The following is a 25,937-nucleotide window of genomic DNA, read 5'->3' as shown; positions in this document are numbered from 1 at the left end:
AATGGGCTAGACAGAATGCCCCAGTGCATCTTTTTATCTCTACCCTAATTATAGGCACCTTCCGCAGCCTTGGTTTTTTATGTTGGTGTTGGTGATGAATTCAGGTCCTCATGCTTGTACAGCAAACACTTTACCCTCTGACTCACTCTTCAGCAATGACTCCATCTTTTATGTATGTATATTTGTGTTTGCCTGTATTTTTATTTTTTAAATTCTTTCTAAACAGACATATCTTGTGTTATTCCAGGCTCTATAAACTCAAGAAGAAACCCAGAGACTTTCTAATTTGAAATTTTAGTGCTTTAAGATCATCACAACCGTTAGGAAACAATAGAGACACTTCAGAAATAAAAGAACCAAGAGAGTCTCAATTTTATACCTAAACTTTGTCATTTCTGTACTACTTTCCAAGTTACACATTCATGGGACAGACTCAAAAAGTCTCTTGGAAACCTAAAATATGTAAACAGAGATTGGAATGCATGCCCCAGAAACAGAATTACAGTTTGAAATTAATCCCATTAAGTGTGGTAGAAAACAAGTAATCCACTTGGTTTGACAGAATGTGTAAGAATGTCTATGAAACAAGTTGTTTGAAGTATGAAAAAACAAGAAAACATGATCTATTATCATAGGAGAAGATGATAGGAGATGGAAAGATGACTTGGAAGTTAAAATCAAGATTGCTCTTGCAGAACAACCGAGTTTATTCACCAATAGCTAGGTTGAGTAGATCACAAATGATAGTAATCCTAGGTCCAGGGTATCAGATGCATTTGGCCTCTTCAGGTACCTGCCATACACATTGCCATACACAACCACGTACACAAAGTTAAAGCTTAAAAGATGTTTTTAAAAGATAAAAAAAATAAAAATAAACTAAAATAACCTCTATTAAATGGTAAACCTATTTGGGACATGATTCAAATGTGAAAATGGGCATATGAAAGATATTAAATATAAATGCAATAAAATGGTACTTCTCAGTAAAAAAAAGGAAATGTTAAGAAATAAAGTTTGATCTAGAATAAAAATATATTATGCGGAAGAATTGTCTGTATTCTGTCAATCATGTTTTAAATAAACACTGATTGGCCAGGCAGGAGGTGTAGGTGGGAAAACCAGACAGGAAGTGGAAATGATGCAAGGAGAGCAGGAGAATTCTGGGGAGGAGGAAGTTGATTCCTCCCATTTCTGCCCATGCCACCGAATCAGCAGGATGTGAGCTGCCCCATTGAAAAAGGTACTGAGCCACATGGCTAAAAATAGATCAGATAAATAGGTTAATCAAGATGTGAGAGTTAGTTAATAAGTAGCCTGACCTAATGGGCCAATCAGCTTTATAACTTAAGGAGTCCTCTGTGTTATTTTCTTTGGGGCTAAACAGCTGGGGGGGACCAGGCAGGACAGAAACACAAACAAACAGGTCTCCTCATGTTACAATATTATGTGAAAAATAATTCTCTAAGAAAAGAAATTGCTTTGTGAGGCCACAGTCTGTGTGGCCAGGATTTATCCATGAACTGCCTTTTTGGAGCCTATTTCCTGTGGAGGGACACCTTGTTTAGCCTAGATACAGGGGAGAGGTCTTGGTCCTGCCAAAAAGTAGTTTGACAGACTTTGTTGACTCCCCTTTGGAGGCCTCATCCTCTTTGAGGAACTGATGAGAGTAGGGGTGGCAGAAGGTGGAGAGAGATGTAGGAAGGGAGGTTAGGGGGACTGGGATTGGTACATAAAATAAAAAAAAGATTGTTTTTAAAATAAAATAAGTTTCTTTTTCCCCAACATCTTAGGGAGGCTGCAGTGGCCATCGCCTCTCTCTGAGCTTCATCATGCTGCCCAAGGATGACAAGAAGAAGAAAGATGCCGGAAAGTCGTCCCAAAAAGACAAATACCCAGTAAATAAATCTGGTGACAAGGCCAAAAAGAAGAAGTGGTCCAAAGGTAAAGTTCGGGACAAGCTCAACAACCTAGTCCTGTTTGACAGGGCTACATACGACACACTCTGTATGGAAGTTCCCAACTATAAACTTATTACTCCAGCTGTGGTCTCTGAGAGACTTAAGATTCGCTGTTCCCTGGCCAGGGCAGCCCTTCAGCAGCTCCTTAGTTAAGGGCTTATCAACCTGGCTTCAAAGCACAGAGCCCAAGTAATTTACATCAGAAACACAGAGGGTGGAGATACCCCAGCTGCTGGTGAAGATGCATGAACAGGTTCAATCAGCTGTACATTTGGAAAAAAATAAAACTTTATTAAATAAAAATAAAACAAAATAAAATAAAAAGTAACAAAAAAGAAAAAGAAAAGAAATCACGATGGACGAATTTAAGAAACTTATCAGAGGACAAAGAATTTACTCAGCTTTGAAAATGAAAGGCCAGCCAGGCAGTGGTGGTGCAGGCCTTTAATCCCAGCATGTGGGAGGCAGAGACAGGTGAGTTCATAGCCAGCCTAGTCTATAAGAGATAGTTCCAGGAGTGGCTCCAAAGCAACTCAGAGAAACCCTGCCTCTAAAAAACAGGAAAAAAAGAAAAGGAAAATGGAAGGCCATGAAAGAGTAAACTTTAACAAATTGACATATACCAAGAGCTCTCAGATGACATCAGCAAATCTTACCCTATAAGAATAGGAACTAGGCCGCCATTTTGTCTTTTTGACCGTGTCCTTTACTTTACAGAAATTTTTCCATTTCAGGAGGTCCAATTTATTAATTGTTTCTCTCAGTATCTGTGCTATTGGGTTATAATTAGGAAGCAGTCTTCTGTACCATTGTGTTCAAGTGCACTTTCTGCTTTCTCTTCTATGAGGTTCAGTGTGACTGGATTTATGTTGAGGTCTTTGATACATTTGTACTTGAGTTTTGTGCATGATGATAATTATGGATCTATTTTCACTCTTCTACATGTTGATGAACTCTCAACAGAGAAATCTACAATGGCTGAAAGACACTTAAGGAAATGCTCAACATTCTTAGTCATGAAAGAAATGCAAATCAAGACAACTCTGAGATTCCATCATATACCTGTAAAATAAACAAGATCAAAAATACTGATGACAACTTATGCTATAGAGGCTGTGGGGTAAACAAAATACTCCTGATTGATGTGAGGAATGCAAACTGGTACAACTGCTTTGGATATCAGTATGGAGATTTCTCAGAAAATTAGGAAACAGCCTTTCTCAAGACCCAGCAATACCACGTTTGGGTATATATCTTAAGGATGCTCAACTGTGCCACAAGGACATGTGCTCAGCTTAGTTCATAGCAGCATTGTTTGTCAAAGCCAGAACCTGGAAACAACCTAAATGTCCCTTGATCAAAGAATGGATGAGGAAAATGTAATACATTTACACAATGGAGTACTATACAGCAGAGAAAAATAACAACATCTTTCTATATGCAGGCAAATGGATGAAGCTAGAAAACTTCATATTTAGTGAGGAAACCCAGACCCAGAAAGACACTTATCATATGTACTCACTCATAAGTAGTTTTTAATCATAAAGCAAAGAAAAGCATCCTACAAATCACAATCCCAGGGAACCTAGACAACAATGAGGACACTAAGAGGGACATACATGGATCTAATCTACATTGGAAGTAGTAAAAGACAAGATCTCCTGAGTAAATTTGGAGAATGGGGACCCTGAGGGAGGGTAGAAAGGGAGGGGAGAGGCAGAGAGGGGGAGTGGAGAAAAATATATAGCTCAATAAAAACAATAAAAATGAATAAAATTAAAATTAAAAAGAACAGAAAATAGAATTAGAATTTTAGAGAAATTATGGATGCACATGTTAATAAATGTTATGTATTCAGTGAAAGTGAAAGAAGTTGATCACCTTTATACCCAAGTCCATAAAAATCAGTGCTAAAGATGAGATGCAAGGAGAGTGCTTTTAGAACAAATACTTTCAAAGCACATTAAGTTGCACTACATAGAGCATTACAAGAAGAGTTCACAAACCTTAGTTAAACAATGGACTCCAGAGGTGAAGAAACAGCTTTAAAATGCTAAAGAAAAATGCAACCACAGAAGAGTGCTCTTTAGGAAGATACTGCCAAACGAATGTGAACTAAGTCCATTTTTATATTTAGAAAACACTCTTAGAAAATTCATTGGAATTCCATTTTCAATGACGACAGATACATAGCCCAAGAAACACAGAATATATGTCTTCATGCAGTCATATGTGCATTTAGAAATAAATGAAAAGAATTGGAAAAAGTAGTCTTTTTATATGGATACAGTAAATTAAACTTCTCTTATCTGTTATTTATGAAATTCAAGTGATATAATAGATTAACTACTTTCACGACATTCTCATTTTGCCTTCCTAACATATTTGACATAGTCCATATGACAATTCTCACATAATAAGAAATACTTTGTGGAAAACAGGGCCTTATGTTTACAAAGGACATAACATTGTATGGAAACAAATCCCCGAGGCATTGCAAGCTAAAAATAAACAGTAGAGTGTCATGTAGGTAGGATGACCTTAAAGACATTTGATAAATTAGAATGCAATTCTAAGTAACAGAGATATGATTAGAAAGAAAACAGGAAAGGATAAAGTAGAAAACAAACAGAAATAACAATAGCAGAAAAGGCTAAAAAGATGGTTAAAGTATATCTCAAATCTAAGCATCAATGTTGACATTATGTATTATGAAACACATTAACAGGCAGAGTCTGTCAGAATATGTATGAAAGCAAACTACTAGCCTCCCTGCTACATATGGTTATATCATTAACTTGAGTTCTTGTGAATTGACTAGTTGGAAAGAACTGATTAGGAGGTACAGAAGAGCCATGAGAAAAGATTATAGTCATAGTATATTGTATATATAATGTATTGTCAGAAGGAAGAAATTGTCATAATTACTAGAACCATTTTGACAATTAAAAATAATCCTTAAATTATTCAGTATTTCAATATTTAAAAATAAATAAATCTTGAAGGATGCTGTTTTATTTAAATTTTATTATTCAGGGTGTTATTTAGTACCTACTATTTATATAATTGCTACACGTTAGTTATTTACAGAAGATTAGACAGAAACAAATGGTCCTTCCAAAATTAAAGTTATAAAGTAGTATATTGTCTAATTTTGTGTCAATCATCTCCACATGCATAGACTTTTATGAACGACCACACAGTACCCTACAATGCACTAGTTCCTATTACCTCCTGAGTTACCACAGTTTGATTTAGAAATTCATTGCCTATTTCTAGATAAAGAAATGCTTCTCCTACGTTTTACTCTAGGATTTTAAGGTTTTAGTTCTTATATTTGATTTGCTCACACTTGATTTTTAAAAATACTTTATTTTTATTATTTGGTTTGGTTTCTTTCTACTGGACTTCATTGAAACTAGCTCTGTAGACTAGACTGGCCTCAAACTCAGATATCCACCTTCCTTAGCCTCTCAAGTGCTTGGATTACATGTGTGCATCACCACCTCTGGCTATGTACTTTATATATATGTATATATATATATATATATATATATATATATATATATATATATACATATATATGTATCTATATATGTATACTTTATACACACACACACACATAATGATGATTTTTTATCATTTTAAATTGCATTTTACTTTCCAAACTCAGTTCTGCCTCCCATCGCCCCCCCCCCCCCTTAGCTACTGCCCAGCCTACTCCTCATCTACTCCTCCTAAAGGACAAGGGATCCCATGGGGAGTCAACAATGTCCAGCACATTAAATTACGCAAGACCAAGCCCCTACCTGCTGCATTAAGGTTGGTCACAACATCCCACCATAGGAAATGGGCTCCTACAAGCTAGCTCATGCATCAGGGTTAACCTGGTCCTATTTTCAGGGATTTCTCAGATAGACCAATCTGCACAACTATCTACCACATGCAGAGGGCCTAGTTCAGGCCCTTTGAGGCTCCACAGGTGTCAGTCTAGAGTTCATGATTTTCCAGGAGCTTGGTTCATCTGTCTTTGTAGATTTCCCTTTCATGATCTTGACCTCCCTTATGTATATATTCCCTCCTCCCTCTCTTCAACTGGATTCCTGGAGCTCAGCCTGGTGCTTGGTTGTGGATCTCTGCGTCTTTTTCCACAGGATGAAGTTATGCTTGAAATTTATATTGGGTGAATCTAGACTCAATTTTCCAGGAGTGTGTAAATATAAGTTACATGGTAAATTGCTGCTCTTTATAAACTTCTTGAAAGCAAATTATGGAGTTGAAGAGGAACCCATTGTCGTAGCTAGACTCCAGCATCTTATTTAAGAGCCCTTTGTAGCCTGATTCCTTACTAGAGAAAGGAAGAAAGGGAAATGCTAACAGATAAGAGTATTAAATGTGTTGTATTCTTGAGAACAGCTAAAAGGGAAACCATTTCCAACAGATTTCTCACACAGCCCATCCATACCAAGAATACTCTGCTTCCCCTAGAAGTCTTTCAATCAGGAAGTTCAGTATAATAGTAGTCAATGGGTTTCCCCAACCATTTCTGATGATTGGTGTAAGCACATGATTTGATGATGTTACTTTTGTTTGCTCTTCTAATCAGACTATTCTAGTCATTTCTGCTGGATGTTAGAAGTGTCTAATTTGACGGTTTTATTATCTAGATGTTGCTCCAACGTATATGCTGTATACACTATTTACTATTTCTAATTACAGATTTTACTGTTATTTCTTTATTAAGCTCCTCAATTTGAAACCAAAAGTATGGCTATAGAATAGATCATTTCCACAGGAAAAAATGTACATACCTAACTTTACCAACAGCATTTGTTAGAGACACAATGGAATATTATTTAATTGTAAAGAAAAAGGAAATCTTTTGGAAACATGAATGACGCTAAAAACAATCATTCTGAGTAACACAGATACAGGAAGATAAACATCATGTTGTTCTTTTTGTATGTGAATATGAATGTTTGAACTTCAAATAACATAAAAGTGCCAGTCTTTTGCCTCAGTGTGTGTTGTGTTTGTGTGTGTGTGTGTGTGTGTGTGTGTCTGTGACGGCTCTATCAAAGTTCATGTGGATTTAGCTGTTTAAATTTATTAATGGATTCTCTGTTTTAGTCCATTGATTTGTGTGTGTGGTTTTTGTGTTAGTGCTACAGTGTGTGTATTCTTTAAATTATACTTGCTCCCTCTGCCCTTACCATATATTGAAAAGATTTATGGCGACATCTTCAGTACATCCTTCTGTGGAGGATTGCTTTGTCTAGTTTCAGCACCATTTTAATATCATACTACAAAGTTTGATGCAGTCTATTTTTCTTTCATTTAGTTAAATGTATTTCTTAAAATTTCCCATAGAGCTTTTTTTTGACTCATAAACCAAGTAGAAGTATTTTGCTAATTCTCATAGATTTGAAGATTTTCTGCTTTATTGACTTCTATCTTATTCTGTTATAGTAAAGAATACACCGATTATGATTACAAGTATTTTGAATCTTTTGATATTTGTCCTATGTTCCAGGATTTCCCTATCACTATCGTAATTAACTACCTCCCCGGGCTCTCATCGGAAGGACAATCACTGATGGGTGATTGCATGCCCTGGCTGTTCTCTAAACACTCCTGCAGGGATGGTGAGAACTAGTCATTCTTTGTGGGTGATGGTGTAAGTATACTCATCCTCTTTCACATTGTGACGGCCAATGATGCTAGTGAGAGATGGAAAGGACACTTGTATCACCTTGTGGGGTTGCTCCCCTTTCTAGAGCTGTCTCCTGTTTCTGGATTCAAATTTTCTCAAGTTCTTCTAGAGGGAGCTGAGGTGTCCTGTTACTGGTGGGTACTGACATCAGTTTGCTCACTGTACTGTGTTTCTATTGTTGGGAATTGAGTAGTAGTTTTTGTTGTAGTGTTTTATATATTAGGATGCTCAATATCTAAAAGCTTTATATCTTGCTTTGCAGCAAGATTTCATAGTATGTTTTTCTGTGTTTTATTTGTTCCTGTTAGCATTTTGAGTTTCTGATTTCTTCACCTTCAAGAAACATTATATGAGGTGTACACAGACATGTACACATATACACAAAAATCATCCAGGAAGCAAATCACAGTGATGTTTCTGAGAGTCCATATTTTTTCCAACTACAAAATTCTTTCATGTTTGTTTCATCATACACCATCCAGGCTTTTAACTTTTGGTAATGGCAGTAAAACATACCCCATACCTTATCACAATTGATGCCATGTTAGAGGCGCAAAGACACCATTTTAATTTAAGAGCCCAGGGCATAAACCCCAACACCTGCCAAAAGAAGAACAAAGACCTAGTCATCATAGTTCATTGTTCATGGTGAGTCCCTAAATGTACTAACCTTGCCTTTTTATTTCTGAGGCTCCCCTTATTGTTAACTGTTCTTATTAATTGAAGTGTGTCACCAGGATATGTTTTTTGTTCATAAAATACAAGAACATTTAGGCAAATCCCCTATGTAACCTGCCAAGCCAGCAAATAAAAACTTTCTATTTCCTTTAAAAGTTCACGAGTTCTTTGAATGAGCTACACCCCAAAATAAAATGAATAGAAAAATTTATATTTATCCCATATTTGTAGATGCAAAAGTCCATTAAAGCATTTTATTAAATTTGGCATATGCTCCATCCTCAAGCAAGTATCCTTGATACTTGCTTTTCAACTCAGAAATATGTTTAGAATTGCAAAAAATATTTTATGCTTACACACTGAAAGCTTTATCTCATTTTGTATTCATAGCATGTATATATATATATTCATACATATATATTAAAAAACTGATTTTAGATACTGAAAGCATGACTACTAGTTTCTCTTCTTCTGTGGTTAAGGAGTAAAGCAACAGCTGAGCAGTAAAGCAACACTACTAATTCTTTGGATTATATCTACACATATCTACACAATGTATGTTCATAAAGTCAAAGACATCAAAAAAAGCCAAAACATTGTTGAATGCATAAACAGGTATACTAGGAATTGCAGTGTTCATTTCGTATATGCTACTTCGTTTAAATGTTCTAAAGTACTAGAAGTTGTCATCATTTTTAAGATTCAGGAAACAATGTTTCCCAGATGTTCCATAGTATGACAGGGGTGGTAGATATGTATAGAAATGCTGCTCAAATCTTTGTGCTTAAAGTCTATGCTCTGTGCATTACCTGTATGATGCCTCTCAGGGACAGAAAATAGTCAAGGGATTCAAATTTGCGAAATGCTTCTTCTTAATAGTTCCTTGTTCTTCAAGCCTAGAGATGCTTGGTCCTGTCAATTAAATGTTAAGTATTCACAGTGAAAAGTTTTGGATTATTATCCTAGAAAAAGATGCAAATATATGCCAAAAACCACGAGGCAATAGGAATCAATCCTGTCATATGTACATGGCCTTATACCTCCAAAAGGAAGCATTCTTTTAAATTTGATGTTGGATTTGACTTGGAAATTGGATGAGATTATATTAAGTAACAGTCAAATTTAGTCACTTCTTCTTTTCAGATATTTGTTGATTATGCATATGTGAATATAATATATAATATATAATGATCTCACTTTTCCCACTAATAAATGTTGCTCATTCAAATAACATCTAGATTCTCTTTCAGGACATGTGTATGGTATTGGTGGGAAGGGAATTCAAGTTTATCTAGTTTATCTGTGTTTTCCCAAATCCAAAGCCTCACCACATTTTCTTGAGCCCCCGCTCTTGACAGCTGTATCTAAATCCAGATTCAATCAATGCTTCATGTCAACCAACACAATCCCTTAAGCACAGCTTATGTGAGTTTATATTACTCCAGTAATGACAGACAAAAGCATATTTCCTGCCAATGATAAAAAACTATGAAAAGATCAAGGCCACAGATAAAATATTCTTTCCTGTTTCTTGGCTGTGTTTTCAAGATAACACAGGTCTCACACATAATACATAAAATTGCATGTTAAACGTTATCTGTCCTGGAAGACTATAAAATTAAGAGCATTCTAGCAAGATATTAAGTCTAAAAGATGAACGTTTTGCAGGGTGTGCTTTTAAATTTTGTGTTTTCTAATTTATTGTTTTCCTATCATTTTAGGCAGCATCAGAAGCAGTATTTTCTGTGTCATTTAAAAGTAATTAAGATGCAAATATTGCATGATATGAATTTCAACCAAACAAAAATAAAGTTATTCTCATTAATCAAACCGGAATGCTGAAAGCAGACAAAACTTGAAGCTGTTGGTGTGAGGGTTTGTTCTAAAATTGTTGTTTTCTCCTTAATTTGTTGGAATGCAAAGAAAGGAAGAAAGAAAGAAAGAAAGAAAGAAAGAAAGAAGGAAAGAAAGAAGACAAAAGAAAAACAGTTTTTAATGACTTATAAATCCTATGAATTGCAATCCAAGAGGAGGGGAAGACTCCCTGCCCAGATGTGGAATGCCAAGAGTCTGCAAGAAAAATCACGACAAGGAATGTTGTCAGTTTGAAATGCAGTATGTGTCCTCCTGAGAAAAGCACAGTTCCTAGAGTCAGAGTCTCTGTTCAGAACACCCATGTGTCCACTGGAGCTTACTCAGCAAACGCAAACAAAAGTTTTAATAATAAATAAAAGATGTGTAAAAGCTAGAACTAAATAAAGCAGGTATAAAATTTGTATATAAACAGTTCTTATGTTATTAAACAGTAATAGATAGGCACATTATCATGAAAACATGTAAAAATAAGAAAATGAGGTGGTAACTCTTTATTTAATCATTGCACCACATAACTGTTTTTGGCTACTTACTCAATATAGGTTAGCCGCAGTCACTATGAGCTGGTCTCTTACATCATAAGGTTGATTTTTGAAATCTTGATTTTTAACTTACGTCTTAGAACTAAGATAGATTCCAAAGTGAATAATCCAATAAACATATGTGTGTACATATATGTATAAATTATACATATATATTTATATATATTAACTAGTATTTTTTTAGACTGTTCTTTGATGGAGCCTAGGAACACTCAATAATCTGTCACTTATTGATTACCAGTTCCCAGTGTTGATTATTACTCAAGGTTCTCTCTGGGCTTAGCATCCCAATGACTGTATTAAAAGGCCCTTAGAATTTGTTAAAGGGTCAATAGGTTGGAATGATTTAAACTATATATTTATATATGTATATATTTATATAGTATAAATAAAACAAATTTAGAAAGCATAATTTTCAAAAACAACATCTAAATTAATAGAGAAGTTAGAAAAAGGTTTGAGTTATATGTGTTTTTCTATTCTGAATGTAAAAGTTGATGTTTTCATTAAGCTTTTTACTTAGATATTATTGGTTAAATACTAAAAGCCTAGTGAATCATTTAAAGGCTTAGTATAGAAAAGTTAATCTAATGTGATAAAATCCACTATCTGAAGGAGAAAAAGCATGCTGTGAATCATAAATTTTAGGTTGCCTTTCATTAGAACTTTAAGATATCTCACTTTGCCATGTAACAATGTTTTTATCTTGAAATAATTTGTTATTTTATCAAAATGCTTTTATTATGCAGTACCTTTTTCTTTTAAAGTGCAAGAGTTTCTTACTGCTATGACTTAATCAAGTTGGTTCCTCTCAGTCAATCAGCTGGTAAGCAGTCTAATCCACTGAAAGACTAAATATGAACTCTAATTAGTATCTGGATGTGTAATGCATTCCTTGGCTTGATTGTGTGTTTTGTACATGTCTCATGAACATCTGGTGGATTAAAAAACCCTGTCAAAATGTGGAGTGTATCCTTAGATGTACCTGACAATAGGCTCAATATAGCTGGCATTCCTTTCAAATGCCAAAGATTAAAATTTAAAGAAGATTATGCAAACAAAGTTTCACAAATACCATCTACATGCTACATGTTACTCTGCCCTGTTAAGGAAGTGTCTTTTGGTAATCTTATGACCTTTTTAAATATAAAAGAGGCAAGAAACTAGAATACATGAGGTAGAGCTTTGTCATAATAATGTAACCCAAACGATGTAGACTAAAGTCTGGCTATCTATAAATTAAATGATAAAGGAAATTATAGCTTATCAAGCAATCAAGTGTCTACAACATGCTTTGGGAATTTTATTGTAATGAGTTTATTCAGTATTCTTGTATCATTCTTTCTCTAAATTGTATTCTCCGAATGTCTGAAGTTTACTGTGATCACTGTTAGAATAGAAGAACGGGATAATTTCTCTTCAAAGTTTAGATTCATTTAAAATAAAAATGTGTGGAAATATTTTTAAAACCATAAGAAATCAATTAATTTTTCATTTTAAAAGAGAATAGATAGAATGTCAAGCTTTAAAAATGTGGTTATGAAATCACAAGTAATTGATCTCACTCTGTAAAAGAGAGACAGCTAATTTTGGCTTATTTGTTTTTCCTTTGTTGGTTATAGGAAGAGCCCTACAGTTGGAACAAAATTTAAATGCAGAAATGCTTCTCTCATGCAATTCTTCCTTTTCTCTCCCTTTCTTGTGTTGTGCTTTCCTTCCCCTTCCCCTCTCCTCTCCTCTCCAGAGTCAATTGTCTTTGCAAGGCTTGTCGTCATGCTTCTGTGAAGAGACAAATGCACACCAAAACTCAACTGTTTCACAAATAAACATCATGTTGTAATTGCATGCAGCACAATTCCCACTGTCTGATGATGGGGGATTTAGTGACTTAGAGTCCAGCCCAAGTATTTGATGTTTTCTAAATAGAGAAAAACATTTGATTTCATGCTTCTTGTTGCGTTAATTTCACTAAATTCTAACTGGATATTCATTACAGGTATTTTGTTCTGTGAATGTTCTAATTTGCTATCATAATCATTTTTTTGCTTTTAAAAAATAAGGGGCATCTCATTTTTTTTATTGCCTTTGCTAGCTATTTCAGTCAACATAACTTTGCAAGCTTTTAAAATGACTTTGGCAAGGCAGCTCCAGTTAAAATCCCATTTCAGCTGATGGGTTATTTAAGATATTTCCCTTGGCATTTAGAGTAGTATAATTCACCATAATATCCAAAGTTCAATAATGAGATTAGCAGGTTATCCTGAAAAACAAAATAACAGCTTGAATGTTTCATTTAACTATATCAGCAATGTGGTGAAGTTAGCTAAAGAAGATAGAACTAATTAAAAGCTCTCTTGACATGAATGTAAAATGTCTGCTGGTTAAAAGATTTTTTATTGTTGCTGTTGTTATTATTATTATTCATTAGTGTATGTGAGTCCTGGTACAGCATGCCTATAGAGTTAAGAGGATAACTTTCAGGTCCAGGCTCTTTCCTTCCACCATGTGAACCAAGATCCTATATTAATGTAGAAATGCTTTCACTAGCCAAACTGGGTATAAGTTAGTATTCTCTCTTTGTCCTTGGTTCCTGACATAGGTTTCTGAAAATATTCTATCATGAAATAATTCTACTAAGACTGAGAAATAGTAGAGAAGAAAGCATATAAGTGTGCAACATTTATAAATTAGAAAAACCCCATTTTAACCATAACAATTTGATCTATTCAACAATATCTATTCAACATAATACAAATTACAATTATAATAAATTTTTATACTTTGGTGTGATACTGCTTAAGTTGCTAAAAAACAAAGCAAACGAAATCTATATGGCCAACTCTACTGTTTTGCCCAGTGAGGTGCAGGGCCTCCTCTCCCAAGTACTGCAGTTGGTTAGGTGCAGGGCCAGTTCTGCTGCTCTTGTGACCCCAAGACCAGCTTTTCCTCCTGCCACAGGTGTCAGATCCAGGGGGACATCTTTCCCTCACCCATTGTACCACATGGTAGATGAGGGGTTGATGTTTCATCTCTCCTGCTTTCATTCCTGCAGGGCCAACTCACCTGCATCCGTGCCAACAGGGTCTATACTACTGTGTTGTCTGGACAAGATGCAGGACCTGCCATTCCAGTGTTGCAACAGGTGAGGTAGCAGGGCCAGCTCTCCCACTCTCCAGACCTTAGAGGGTTGGGGGATAGGGCAAGATCTCCCTGACATCAGGCAACTACAAGATATCCAGGAAGAGTCCCAATGAGGGCCCAATAGGGAAGGTGTAGCAGAAGCCAGAGGCCTTGAACCATATCTATGACTCATTGCAATTAAAATATGTAAGTAAAGATGTGTGGACTAGAGTGTGTACTATGTGACTCGCTGTGTCACACTTCAGCTTCTATGCTGAGAATTTTTTTCTCCTCCTCCTCTTCTTCTCCTTGTGTGCTAACTAATTTGATTGTTTTTTCATTTTGTTTTTCTTTTAAATTTTATTTTATTTTATTTTGGATGGGGAGAGTTTGCAAGGGCAGAAGGAGGATATGAAGGTACCGAGATTGGGATGCATGGTGTGATAATCACAGAGAACCAGTTTAAAAATCTAAGAAAAAACTATATGGAAGTATAGTAGATTATGTATGAATAACCCAGTCAGTCTCAATATCTCAAAAAATGGCAAAAAGATTACTTCACAATTTTACAAAGCTTATTATATATTTTAAATATGTAAGCACATTAGTTTGGTGTTGTATGTTCAGAAGCACTAATCTATACAGAAGAACTAATCTATATATATGCTTGTTATTCAAGTACTCAGGAGTCTGAATCAGGAGGATCACAATTTTGAAGTATTCTACATTAAATTTGAAGTTTTCAAACCAGCTTCAGCTACAAAGCAAATCTTGTTTCAAATATGAGAAAAGCAAAATCTTTTCAGTAAATGGATATTCACTAAATGTCTAAAATTTGACTGGTTTTATGCCATGCATAATAAAAATGTCAACTAGATTCTACAAGTGACAAAAAAGACTATTTAAAATTCTAAAAGTAATGTATAAGAATTTTTTTTTTCCAATTGAGCAAAGAAAAAACACATGAAATCAATCCAAGAAGTGTTCACCATTAAAAAGAATAGTGTTGAACACTGAGGCATGTATTTGAAGTCCCAGCTAACTGGGAGGCTAAGAAATAGTTGCTAATGCTTGAGATGAACCAGAGCAACATATTGAATTGTACTTCAAAGAAAAAGAAAAAAGGGAAAACAAGAAACAAACAGCAGAAATAACAACACAAGAAATAAAAGGTCTATGTTAGATTACACTAAGTTCTGGTAATTAGAAACTTACATAAATAGTGAAAAGCCAATTTATCCCATAATATGATACTTATCACTGCCCATTACTTAAGAGATACTTCAATGTTTATGAGTATATATAAACTTATATGGAACATATTTAGTATATACTTCAGTATTTATAATTTTTAGAACTATGTATGCAATATATTTAGATTATATATTATATGTACCTTAGATGTACATATTATATATAGCTTATATTTGAGCATAATGTGAATGAATAAATTTTAATGTTTAAAGCAAAAATATATACAGTAACATAAAAATTCTCAATTCACTGGAATTATACCTTCTGCTATTTTATATACATTATTTCTAAAATTGGCTGAATATTTGATGCATAGTTTTAAGAAGGATTGGAAAAATATTACCTAATAGAAAAATAATTTACTGATAGTTCATAGGAGAAAATATTTCTGCAGAAATATTTTGTACATTATTGTTCATCAGTGAAATGCAAATTAAAACCACATTGAAGTCTAGCTTTGCCTTAGATTATGATTAAATATAAAGATGCAGATGTTGGTGTTGTCTATACAAACTCATGCTTTATATAGACTAGTTGGAATTCTCAACAAAACCACTTTGTTTAGTTTGTATATTGGGGACTAATTCTTAACATATTTTTACTCTGCTTGAGCATTACATTCTTAAGCATACCTATGTCCAGCACGAATGTACAGTAATTCTATCAAAAGAAATATGTTGAGAATGTCTACGTCATTATTTATTCTACCTCCAGGCTGAAAGCAATGAAAAAGCACATCATTCATATAAAATCATGAAATGTGATGTAGCCACAGAAAGATATATTACTCATAATGAATGAAATATGATAGTTGTGAAATTTGATCCCAAACTCAAATGTCAAGCCAAAAATTTTAGGGATACAGATAGCTATCCCATGGCTCCACATGTGTAAAATTAAAAAAACAGGTATAAATAATAAATGATGCTAAAATTATATTAGGCTTAGTCATTAGGAGGGACAGCACTGACAGCATTAGTGAAAGGGACACAGTGGCATCCTAAAGGTTCAACTTTCTAATTCACTAGTTAATTGTGTGTGTGTGTGTGTGTGTGTATCTTCATTTCAGAATGAAGTGAAAATTAATTATATACACTCATGTTTGTCTGCTTTCTCCTACATCTTGCAAAGCATGGGGTTTGATTAATACATAATGGGTTGGAAACTGCATAGGAAAATCTATAGCATATTTCAGGACAATGTAGCAGTTTGTGTAGATGTTAGGCCTAGCTGTGAATATAGGACAGTGACATGTGGTATACACTTTCTTTTATCTGTGCTAGACAACAAAGATGCATACAGAACCTCGATTGAGGTATAGAATAGAGAGCAAATATAGCCTGTGAAGAATCAGGCTAGTCTTTCGCATTGGGAGCAACACTCCAAGTCTTCTAGAAAGAAATGTGAATTCCATTGAACGTAATAATACTAGAGTATGCCATTTAGAAGTCCTTATGGCAATCAAAAGATGTGGAAAAGTAATATCAGCCAACAAGGACTAGTACCCGTGGGAAGAAATTTTACAGAAAGCAGCTTGGAGTTTAGGGGTCTACAGACTTCAGTTTCAGAGATCATGAACAGAATTGTGGCTTTGATGAGGACATGTAACACACTGAGTGTTAGACAAGTGCTATCCACTAAAGAAGAGGTAGATCTAACCAGATAGTGTGGGTGACCCTTGTAGCTCAAGAATAGTTCAAGACTTTCATTTTGTCTTACAACTAATAACATACCTTTAATTTTTTCATTAATTATCAAGTTGTGCCTTCAATTGACTTCTACTTCTATAGTTTCCTTGTGCCAGCCTCCAAAACATGCCAGTTTTAAGGTTTTCTCTGGTGATGAAACTGACTTATTCATCTTTGTTTCATCCTTTTTCCTGTGTCCTTAATTTCAACTAACGAACTGACTGGTTTTAGAGTACATTTTCTCATAAGATTCCTTTCCCTTCATACCGTCCTGAAAAAAAATTATAGGAAAATAAGTTGCACCTCCAGGCATTTTCTAAAAATATAGTGGTTATTATTGTTATTCTTGACAGAGTTCACCATGTTCTGATAATGCTGAAAATAACCTTGCCTGAAGGAAATAAAAATCATAAAATAAAATCCAGAATTTCTATTATGTTTTACATTTTATACATTTTATCTTATATGATCTTTAGAAAAATAAGTGCTATAGAGGCAGAGCAATATCATGTCCACATAAACTGCAGGCCAACCAAAAACTTTGTCATTTTCCATATATAATCTTAAGTTTCAAATCAAAGTTTAATTATTTAAGCCATACACAAGTGTCCTCATTATAAAATACCAAAATGTTAATTAGATTAAAATTGCTAATAATGATTAACCTTCTCTCTTAATGAAAACTTGATGCTTCTATAAGTTGAAGTATAAACTTTTGTGTAATCCTTTAGTAGTCCTGAGCTATTTAAAGTAAAACCTTAGCCATATACCTTCATGAAAGATATTAGCTGGATATATTTAATCACAATACAATTAATGCACATTTATTATAAGACATTATTAATTTAATAATTGTTATATATTGCTAATAAACCAGTTATTGTATGATATATGACTATAGTAACCAAAATGTATTATATGCTTAAAAGTTTGTGTATATTTTAGCTATTTCTCTTGCTATTTATTATCTGTTTCTTAGTGCTTGCTTTCCTTCCATATACCACACCTTATCTGCTTTATTCATCATAATTGTGATGTTAGCAGATACATTATAAATATTAATGCATTCAAGTTTTTTCAGTGGAATAAGCAAATTATTCTATATACCTGCTGTGTATCAATCTAAGTGTTTACATTGGCAGTTTTTAGGATATTTTTATTTTATAGAAAACAATGTCATGATTATGACTTGAATAATTTTCCAGGTATTTATTGTATTTTAATGCCCATAAACCAATTATATTTTTATAAACCTAGTAACATATGTCCTACACACACCACTTATATGAGTAAAAGAGTATTTTTTATTGATTTTCATTTTTCATTTTCATTTCCCTAGTTGATCACTGAGACTAGACCTCTTTCATTTGTCAACTGCATCATGTTTTCTAAAATTATTATTTTTATCCTATTACATTTTTCTTACATTATGCAGGAATTTTCTCCATGTTAAAGCCTTTTATTTTGTAAGGAAGCTCTTTAAGATTCAGAATGATCTCAAGGAAGGTGAAACATTCCATCCTACTCTACAACTCAGTAAGCAACTACAAGCTTCAGGAATTTCTTGAAATTGACTAAATGAACTAAGCTCCTCCTCCCCAAAACTTATTGGTACCACCTAGCGGGGGTGTCCTTACTTTGATCTATTGTCAGTTTTGTTTATGTCTCCCTGGAAATACTGTCATATAACTGTCATCTCCCTAAATATTTGAAGTATGAATATATGCTGGATATAAATCTTTGGTGATATGGTGCTAATATACTCCCCCTTAATCTTTAATGTATGCTTTCTTTTGCCATTAAGCATGCAAAATGTTAATTAATTGAATTTTCTTTTACATTTTATTTAGTAAATCTCATGTATCAATAATATTAATATTTCTCACACTTTTCTAGATACCTAGAATTTACTTAAACATTTTTAGTGATATAAAGTAGATATTTGAATTGTGAAAATTATTTGAAGAATGGTCTCTGTGACTGTTGGAGAATAGTCACTGTTAGCAAACAGAGTTAAGAGTTACAACACTTTCAAAGAGTCCGGTTTGATCACATGCTCCATCAGTCCCAGTTCAGCTGACCTTGGTGAGCTCCCATTAGATCAGTCCCACTGTCTCAGTGGGTGGACACACCCTTCGTGGTCCTGACTTCCTTGCTCATGTTCTCCCTCCTTCTGGTCCTCATTTGGACCTTGGGAGCTCAGTCCAGTGCTCCAATGTGGGTCTCTGTCTCTATCTCCATCCATCGCCAGATGAAGGTTCTATGGTGATATGCAAGATATTCATCAGTGTGGCTATGGGACAAGGCCAGTTCAGGCACCCTCTCCTCTGCTGCCCAAGGAACAAGCTGTCAATGAAGGTTGACTGAGAAGCCAAGGACAATGGCACTAGGTTTTGATTCTACTGCATGGACTGGCTTTGTGGGAGCTGGTTTGTTTGGATGCTCACCTTCCTAGACCTGGGTGGAGGGGAAAGGACCTTGGACTTCCCATGGGGCAGGGAACCCTGACTGCTCTTAGGACTGGAGACAGAGGGGGAGGAGAGGGGAGGGAAAGGGAGATGGGGGAGAAAGTGGAAATTTTTAATAAATAAATAAATAATTTTTTTTTAAAAAAGAGTTACAACACTTTCATAATAAGCACGATGAAAAGGGAAAAGGTGAACAAAGAATAAAAAATTTTGACCTGGAATATTTTCTATGAATGTCTAAAGAAATCATGGAACAAAGTATGGAAGTTGTAAGCTAAGTCAGTGTCAAAAGCTGAACTCTGGAATATTAACTGAAATTTGAATGAGGAAAGAAAAATTTGAGTAAAGAAGAGTAGAAATCACGCTGAAAGAATGGACAGTGGCAAGTATAGCTTTGCTGAAATACAGTTTTCGTGAGAAGGAATGATTCAGTCCTTGAAAGATGAATCAGTGACTGCTCTTCTAGAGGACCTGTATTCAAGTACCAGCACCCAGCTGACAGCTCCCAACCATTTGTAATTATAGTCTCTCAGCATCTAATACCTTGCTTCCTCCAACATCACCTATGCAGGTGCACAGCTATATATGCCAGCAAATCACACACACACATACACACACACACACGCGCGTGCACAAGCACACGCACACACACACACAAATACACAATGATAAGGGTCTCAAAAAAGTGAAGCAGTAAAATATTTTAATATAAATTTTATTGTTAGCTGGGCAGTGGTGGCGCATGCCTTTAATCCCAGCACTTGGGAGGCAGAGGCAGACAGATCTCTCTGAGGTCTGGTCTACAAGAGCTAATTCTAGGACAGGCTCCAAAGCTACAGAGAAACCCTGTCTCAAAAACTAAAAAAAAAAAAAAAAAAAAATTATTTGTTCTTTGACAAGTTCGTGATCTTCAGAGTTGAGTATTATGGTCTATAGATGTAGCTGAGTTGATATAGAATGGTAAATAGGTAAATAGGTAAATAGAGAGTTGTCAATACACGTTCACAAGAAGCACCTGAACTGGAGCAGGAAAAGAATTCAACCGAATCCAGAGAGAAATGGACTTTATTCAGATTCATTCTGCATAAGTTCAGAGTGCTAGAATTCTGTAGACCACAGAGAAAGACAATATTAGCCTTCACTATCCAAATTTTAAAGAGTCCCTACCTTAGCAGATTAATTCAAATATATATTACAATATAAACCACAGAGGAACAGATGGAGGTATTTTATGGCCTAGGAATTCTCACTGTCAATAGACAATTAATTCATAGACCACAGAAGTAAATTTCTTGATGTCATAGATGCCTTTGGTTTGAGGAAGTTTTTTGGAATGTTCTGGAAAACATTTAAAACAAAGAAGAGAAAAGCAGAAATTGTTTATGATTGTCTACATGGCCAAACAGAATCAGAAAAATCTTGAACATACTTTCTATGAAGTGAAATTTCTCTGAGGTAGAGGCAAGTGCTGAAGATAGCAAGAATGTAATATGTATTATAGTCTGAAAGGAAAATTCTGTAAATATCCAAGCAAAAACAGAAAAGATGTAAAAAGGTTACCATTCCTTCTGCTTTTGTGCAAATAGAAAGCTTGACTAAATCTATTGCTGACAAAGAAAAAGAAGAGACATCCCTCTGGGTGGAAAGCCTCAGAGGAAATCAGTATGGCAGTTTCTCAGGAAACTGGGAGTCAACCTACCTCAGGATTCAGCAATTCCACTCTTGGGAATATACCCAAGAGATGCCCAATCATATTACAAAAGCATTTGTTCAACTATGTTCATAGCAGCACTATTTGTAATAGCCAGAACCTGGAAACAACCTAGGTGCCCATCAATAGAAGAATGGATAAAGAAGGTGTGGCACATATACACTTTAGAGTTCTACTCAGTAGTAAAAAACAATGACATCTTGAATTTTGCTTGCAAATGGATGGAAATAGCAAACACTTTACTGAGTGAGATAATCAAGATCCGAAAAGAGGAATATGGTATGTACTCACGCATAAATGGATTCTAGCCATAAACAAAGGACATTGAGCCTATAGTGCATGATCCTAGAGAAGCTAAATAAGAAGGTGAATCCAAAGAAAAACATATATTTATCCTCCTGGATATTGGAAGTAGACAAGATCGCCGGGCAAAAGTTGGGAGCACGGGGGTGGGGAGGGATGGGGGAAAGGGGAGATGGGGAGAGAGAAGGGAGAAGGGGAGAATTGGGGAGAGCTTGCAGGAATGGGATGGTTGAGATGGAGGAAGGGTCGATACGGGAGCAGGGAAGAAGATATCTTAACTAAGGAAGCCATTTTAGGGTTGGCAAGAGACTTGGCTCTAGAGGGGTTCCGAGGTGTTCAAGAAGATTTCGCCACCAAGGTCCTTGGGCATCAGAGGAGAGGGTGCCTGAACTACCCTTATCCTATAGCCACACTGATGAATATTTTGCATATCACCATAGAACCTTCATCCAGCGATGGATGGAGATAGAGACAGAGACCCACACTGGAGCACTGGACTGAGCTCCCAAGGTCCAGATGAAGAACAGAAGGAGGGAGAACATGAGCAAGGAAGTCAGGACTGCGAGGGATTCCTGTCCACCAGCGGAGACAGTGTGATTGATCTTATGGGAACTCACCAAGGCCAGCTGGACTGGGACTGAACGAGCATGTAATCAATTCGAACTCTCTGTGGCTGACAATGTGGGCGGACTGAGAAGCCAACGATAATGACACAGGGCTTTGATTCTACTGCATGTACTGGCTTTTTCGGAGCCTAGTCTGTCTGGATGCACAGCTTCCTAGACCTGGATGGAGGGGGGTAGGCCTTGGACTTCCCACAGGGCAGGGTACCCTGACTTCTCTTAGGAAATGGAGAGGAAGGGGGAGGGGGAGTGGAGGGAGTGGGAGGGAAAAGGGGGGATGGGAGGAGACAGAAAATTTTAATTTAAAACAAAGAAAAGGAAGAGAAAACTATCTTACATCATTAAAACAAAATTGGGAGAGAGCATCAACTTGAGAATAGGTAAAAGAATTAACTAAATAATTGTGAAAAGGAAAGTTGAAAATAAGTAGCTGTGATTCTGGTGCATATAACATTTAGAAACAGCTATTCTATGTAAGGATCATGGTCGCCTTGTCATTATGAACTTGCGATACAATATCCTTTTTGCTTAAGAGTGGGATGCAGAAACCCTTGTAATTGTTTCTCAAATAGAATTCAGAAAACAATGTAGATTCAGGCACTAATGCTAGCAAAGACATAGAAGATCAGAATACCAATGAAAATGTTTCCAGTTAGTAGTCCATTTATACAGCTTCAGAGGAAAATGAAAATTCTACTATTTATTTGAGAATGGGTCATTAATGTCACCTTTTGGAAAGTACCCACCTATATTTTGTTTATTCCCTGATAATTTGCAGAAGGATAAGCTTAAAATTATAGACCAATGAATTTGATATAGGAAATTTCAAGGCAGTACAATATTCATTGTGACATAGATATTACTGATATAACAAGATTGACAACAAGATTGGGAAGAATAACTGGAAGAGGCTAGAAGGTGAAGAGGGAGGAGTAATGTGATACAATTTTTCTGTCAGTTAAAAATATAATGAAATATGTCAGAAAAAGAAAAGTCCACAAAATTTATCTAAGGTCATTTTAAATTCATGCCAAAACTGAATAAAATTAACATAAAGAATCTACTCCTAAACTCTCTGTCCTAATATTATTGCCACCTTCCTGTAATAGTCTTAACCTTTACTTAGAATAACCGTGGAAATTACTTCTAGGTGTTTCTGTGTGGATGATTCTAATAAGGTGTAGCTGAAGAAGGAAGACTCACCCAGGATACAGACAACATGATCCCATGGGTTGTGGTAAGAAGCAGAACACAAAGAGAAAACGAGTCAAGTATTAATATTCAGTATTGGCTGAAGAAGTAATAGGACCTGTTATCTCATGTTCTGCCACTGAGGTTTTTTTTTTTTTTTCATGCTAGTCTATACCTCATCAAACTGGGAGCCAAATTAAACTTGTTTTTTCTTTAAGTGACTTTTGTAAGCTGTTTGATTACAGCAATGAAGTCTAACTATTATAGGATATTGTTACCAGGAGTTGGGTAATTGCTATGATAAACCGGACTGTATTGTTCATAGGCATTTGAAAGTGGTTTACAGAAAGAAATGTGGAAGAGGTTTCGAAATTTAGGCTAAAAAAAAAATCTCAAGAATAGTATATATATTATCTTAATTCAGTGTTATGATAGGGGATTAGAAGACCAGAATGTTGAAAGAAACACAGAGAGTAAAGCTTCAGATCAAAATATTTCAGACAGAAACAAGAACACTTAAGAACTGAGCTAGAGGCCATTCATATTATATTAAGGTTAAAAAAAAATTTCATTCTGCCTATACCCAAAAAACTGAGCCATTTGAAATTCAGAAGAAATAAATTAGTTTGGCAGAGGATAATTCATGAAGCATTAATACTTAGGCTTTGCGATGATTGCTGCTTACAACTCCCATCCTGGGCTACAATGAGATACAGCAGGGAGATGGGAAAAATGAACAGTGGGTGTGAAAAGGAGCATAAATTAGTTTAAATTCTCAGACAAGACAAAAGCAAAAGCAGCTGATTATTACAGAAATTAACTCCCAATAAAGATAAAGCCATTATTCTAAATTTATTACAATAAAAAAGATGCCTTAAGGCCAAGATCTCACTCATCCATCTTTCCATTCAAGGTTCCATTTTGAAAAAAAAATATGCAAACATAAAGAGAAAGCCTACACGGAGAAGGGTGGTGAAGTATTTTCACTTCACTGTTTGAAACATTCTGTTAAGAATGTGCTCCTTTTGTTTATTTGTTTTATTGTTTTTCAGCGACAGGGTTTCTGGCTGGCCTGGAACTCACTCTGTAGACCAGGCTCATATAGATCTGCCCGTGTCTGCCTCCTGGACTAAAGGCATGCTCTCCCACCACTCAGCAGAATGTGTTCTCTTGGATTAAGAAACCAAGATATCCTGAGATTATCAGGGCCCATGCAAGAAGAACAGTAAGCAGCCGTGGAACTCATGGAAAGGTACATTGGATAGCAAAATATGGTGGGTGTGCCTCTGAGAGACAGCCCAGAGGACTATGTGTTCAGAGGACCTGATGCTGTTATCAAGCATAGGTCTGCCTATTTCCCCTGTGGTCATCACATCCCTCATAACCAATGAGTTGTATAAAACTCTAAGACCCTCACTAGGAAGTGTCATTGGTACTTATACTAATAGTTATTGAGTTTTTTCAAACATTGCTGCTGGAGCGGACTCAACTACCACTCTTAGCAAAAATTTAGAAATGTAGACTGTAAGCAAAGTTAAGTTAAAATGTTTTTCTTAATGGCTTTCATTTAGAAAATTTTGGGGAATAATTTAAGGTTTAGACGACACACTTCTAAGTTGAGCAATGGACTCATGGAGGTCAGGAGCAAAAACAAAGGCCTGGCAGTGGTGTTAGAATTTTTGTTTCTGTGAAAGACGCAATGACCACAGAAACTCTGATAAAGAAACTACTTAACAGGGAGCACAAAGACAAGCAGGCAGAGGTGGTGCTAGAGGAGAAGCTGTGAGTCCTAACATCTTGCAGACACCAGGAAGTCAATTGAAACACTGGACCGTCTTCTGAGCACAGGAAACCTCAAAGCCCACTCCCACAGAGACAAACCTCCTCCAACAAGGTCATACCCACTCCAACAAAGCCACACCTCTGAATGGTGCCATTCCCTATCTAATTATGGGGGCCAATTACATTAAAACTACTAAACTGGTTATTACTAGTTGTCATGACTTTCTTGATAAAGATGGATTGGTAATTGCCAACTGATGTGAGATGTGATGTATGCTTTATTGCCATTGGTTAATAAAGAAACTGCTAGGGCCCATGACAGGACAGAATAGATCAAGGAGGGAAATTCTAAGTAGATAAAAGAAGAAAGAAGGTGGAGTCTGAGAGATGCCATGTAGCTGCTGGAGGAGAATGATGTCCACGTGCTGTTGCTGGTAAACTAAGAGTCTTTTGGTAAAATATAAAATAATAGAAATGGATTAATTTAAGATGTAAGAGCTAGCTAGATATATGCGATTGATATAGTTTCTATGTGATTATTTCAGGTCTGGGCGGCCAGGAGATTAATGAGCAGCCTCTGCCTATATCTGACAGTGATTAATTTCTTATACCCATTTTGCCCTTAGTTTCCTGGTATGATTTAATGAAAAATTTTTGATGAGTAGATGTTGACTTTGAGGACATAAAATAGAAAAGACTGATTGATTTTATATTTAAAATTATATTTATGACTCTGCTAAGATTTTTTGGTAAGATTACCGTTTGGGATAAATAACAAAATGATTGGCCATTTCTTTGCAACCACAAAATGTAGCCTGCCAGAAAAAACAAAACAAAACAACAAAAACAACAAAAAAACCCAAAACAAACAAACAAAAAACTGGCTGAGAATACCTTGCAGGCTTACACTCCGTTAATCCATAACAAGTTGCTTAGATTTGAATGTCTGTGGGTCCTTGGGAAGAATTTGTTTTTCACCTGCATCATCTAAAATGTTTAACTATGTAAGGGTATTGGGGGGGAAAGCT

At 35.5% G+C, this 25,937-nt stretch overlaps 1 pseudogene; it reads left to right on the top strand.

Moving 5' to 3' along the window:
- Positions 1 to 1,832: 1,832 nt before the first annotated feature.
- LOC125392908 (small ribosomal subunit protein eS25 pseudogene) lies at positions 1,833 to 2,210 on the top strand (annotated as a pseudogene).
- Positions 2,211 to 25,937: the final 23,727 nt, after the last annotated feature.

The sequence above is a fragment of the Myodes glareolus genome, chromosome 2 (genome assembly GCF_982192425.1).
Source record: "Myodes glareolus chromosome 2, mMyoGla1.1, whole genome shotgun sequence".
NCBI classification, from domain to species: Eukaryota; Metazoa; Chordata; class Mammalia; order Rodentia; family Cricetidae; genus Myodes; species Myodes glareolus.
The sequence above is the reverse complement of the archived record's forward strand: the minus strand, read 5'-3'. Positions and strand labels throughout refer to the sequence as shown.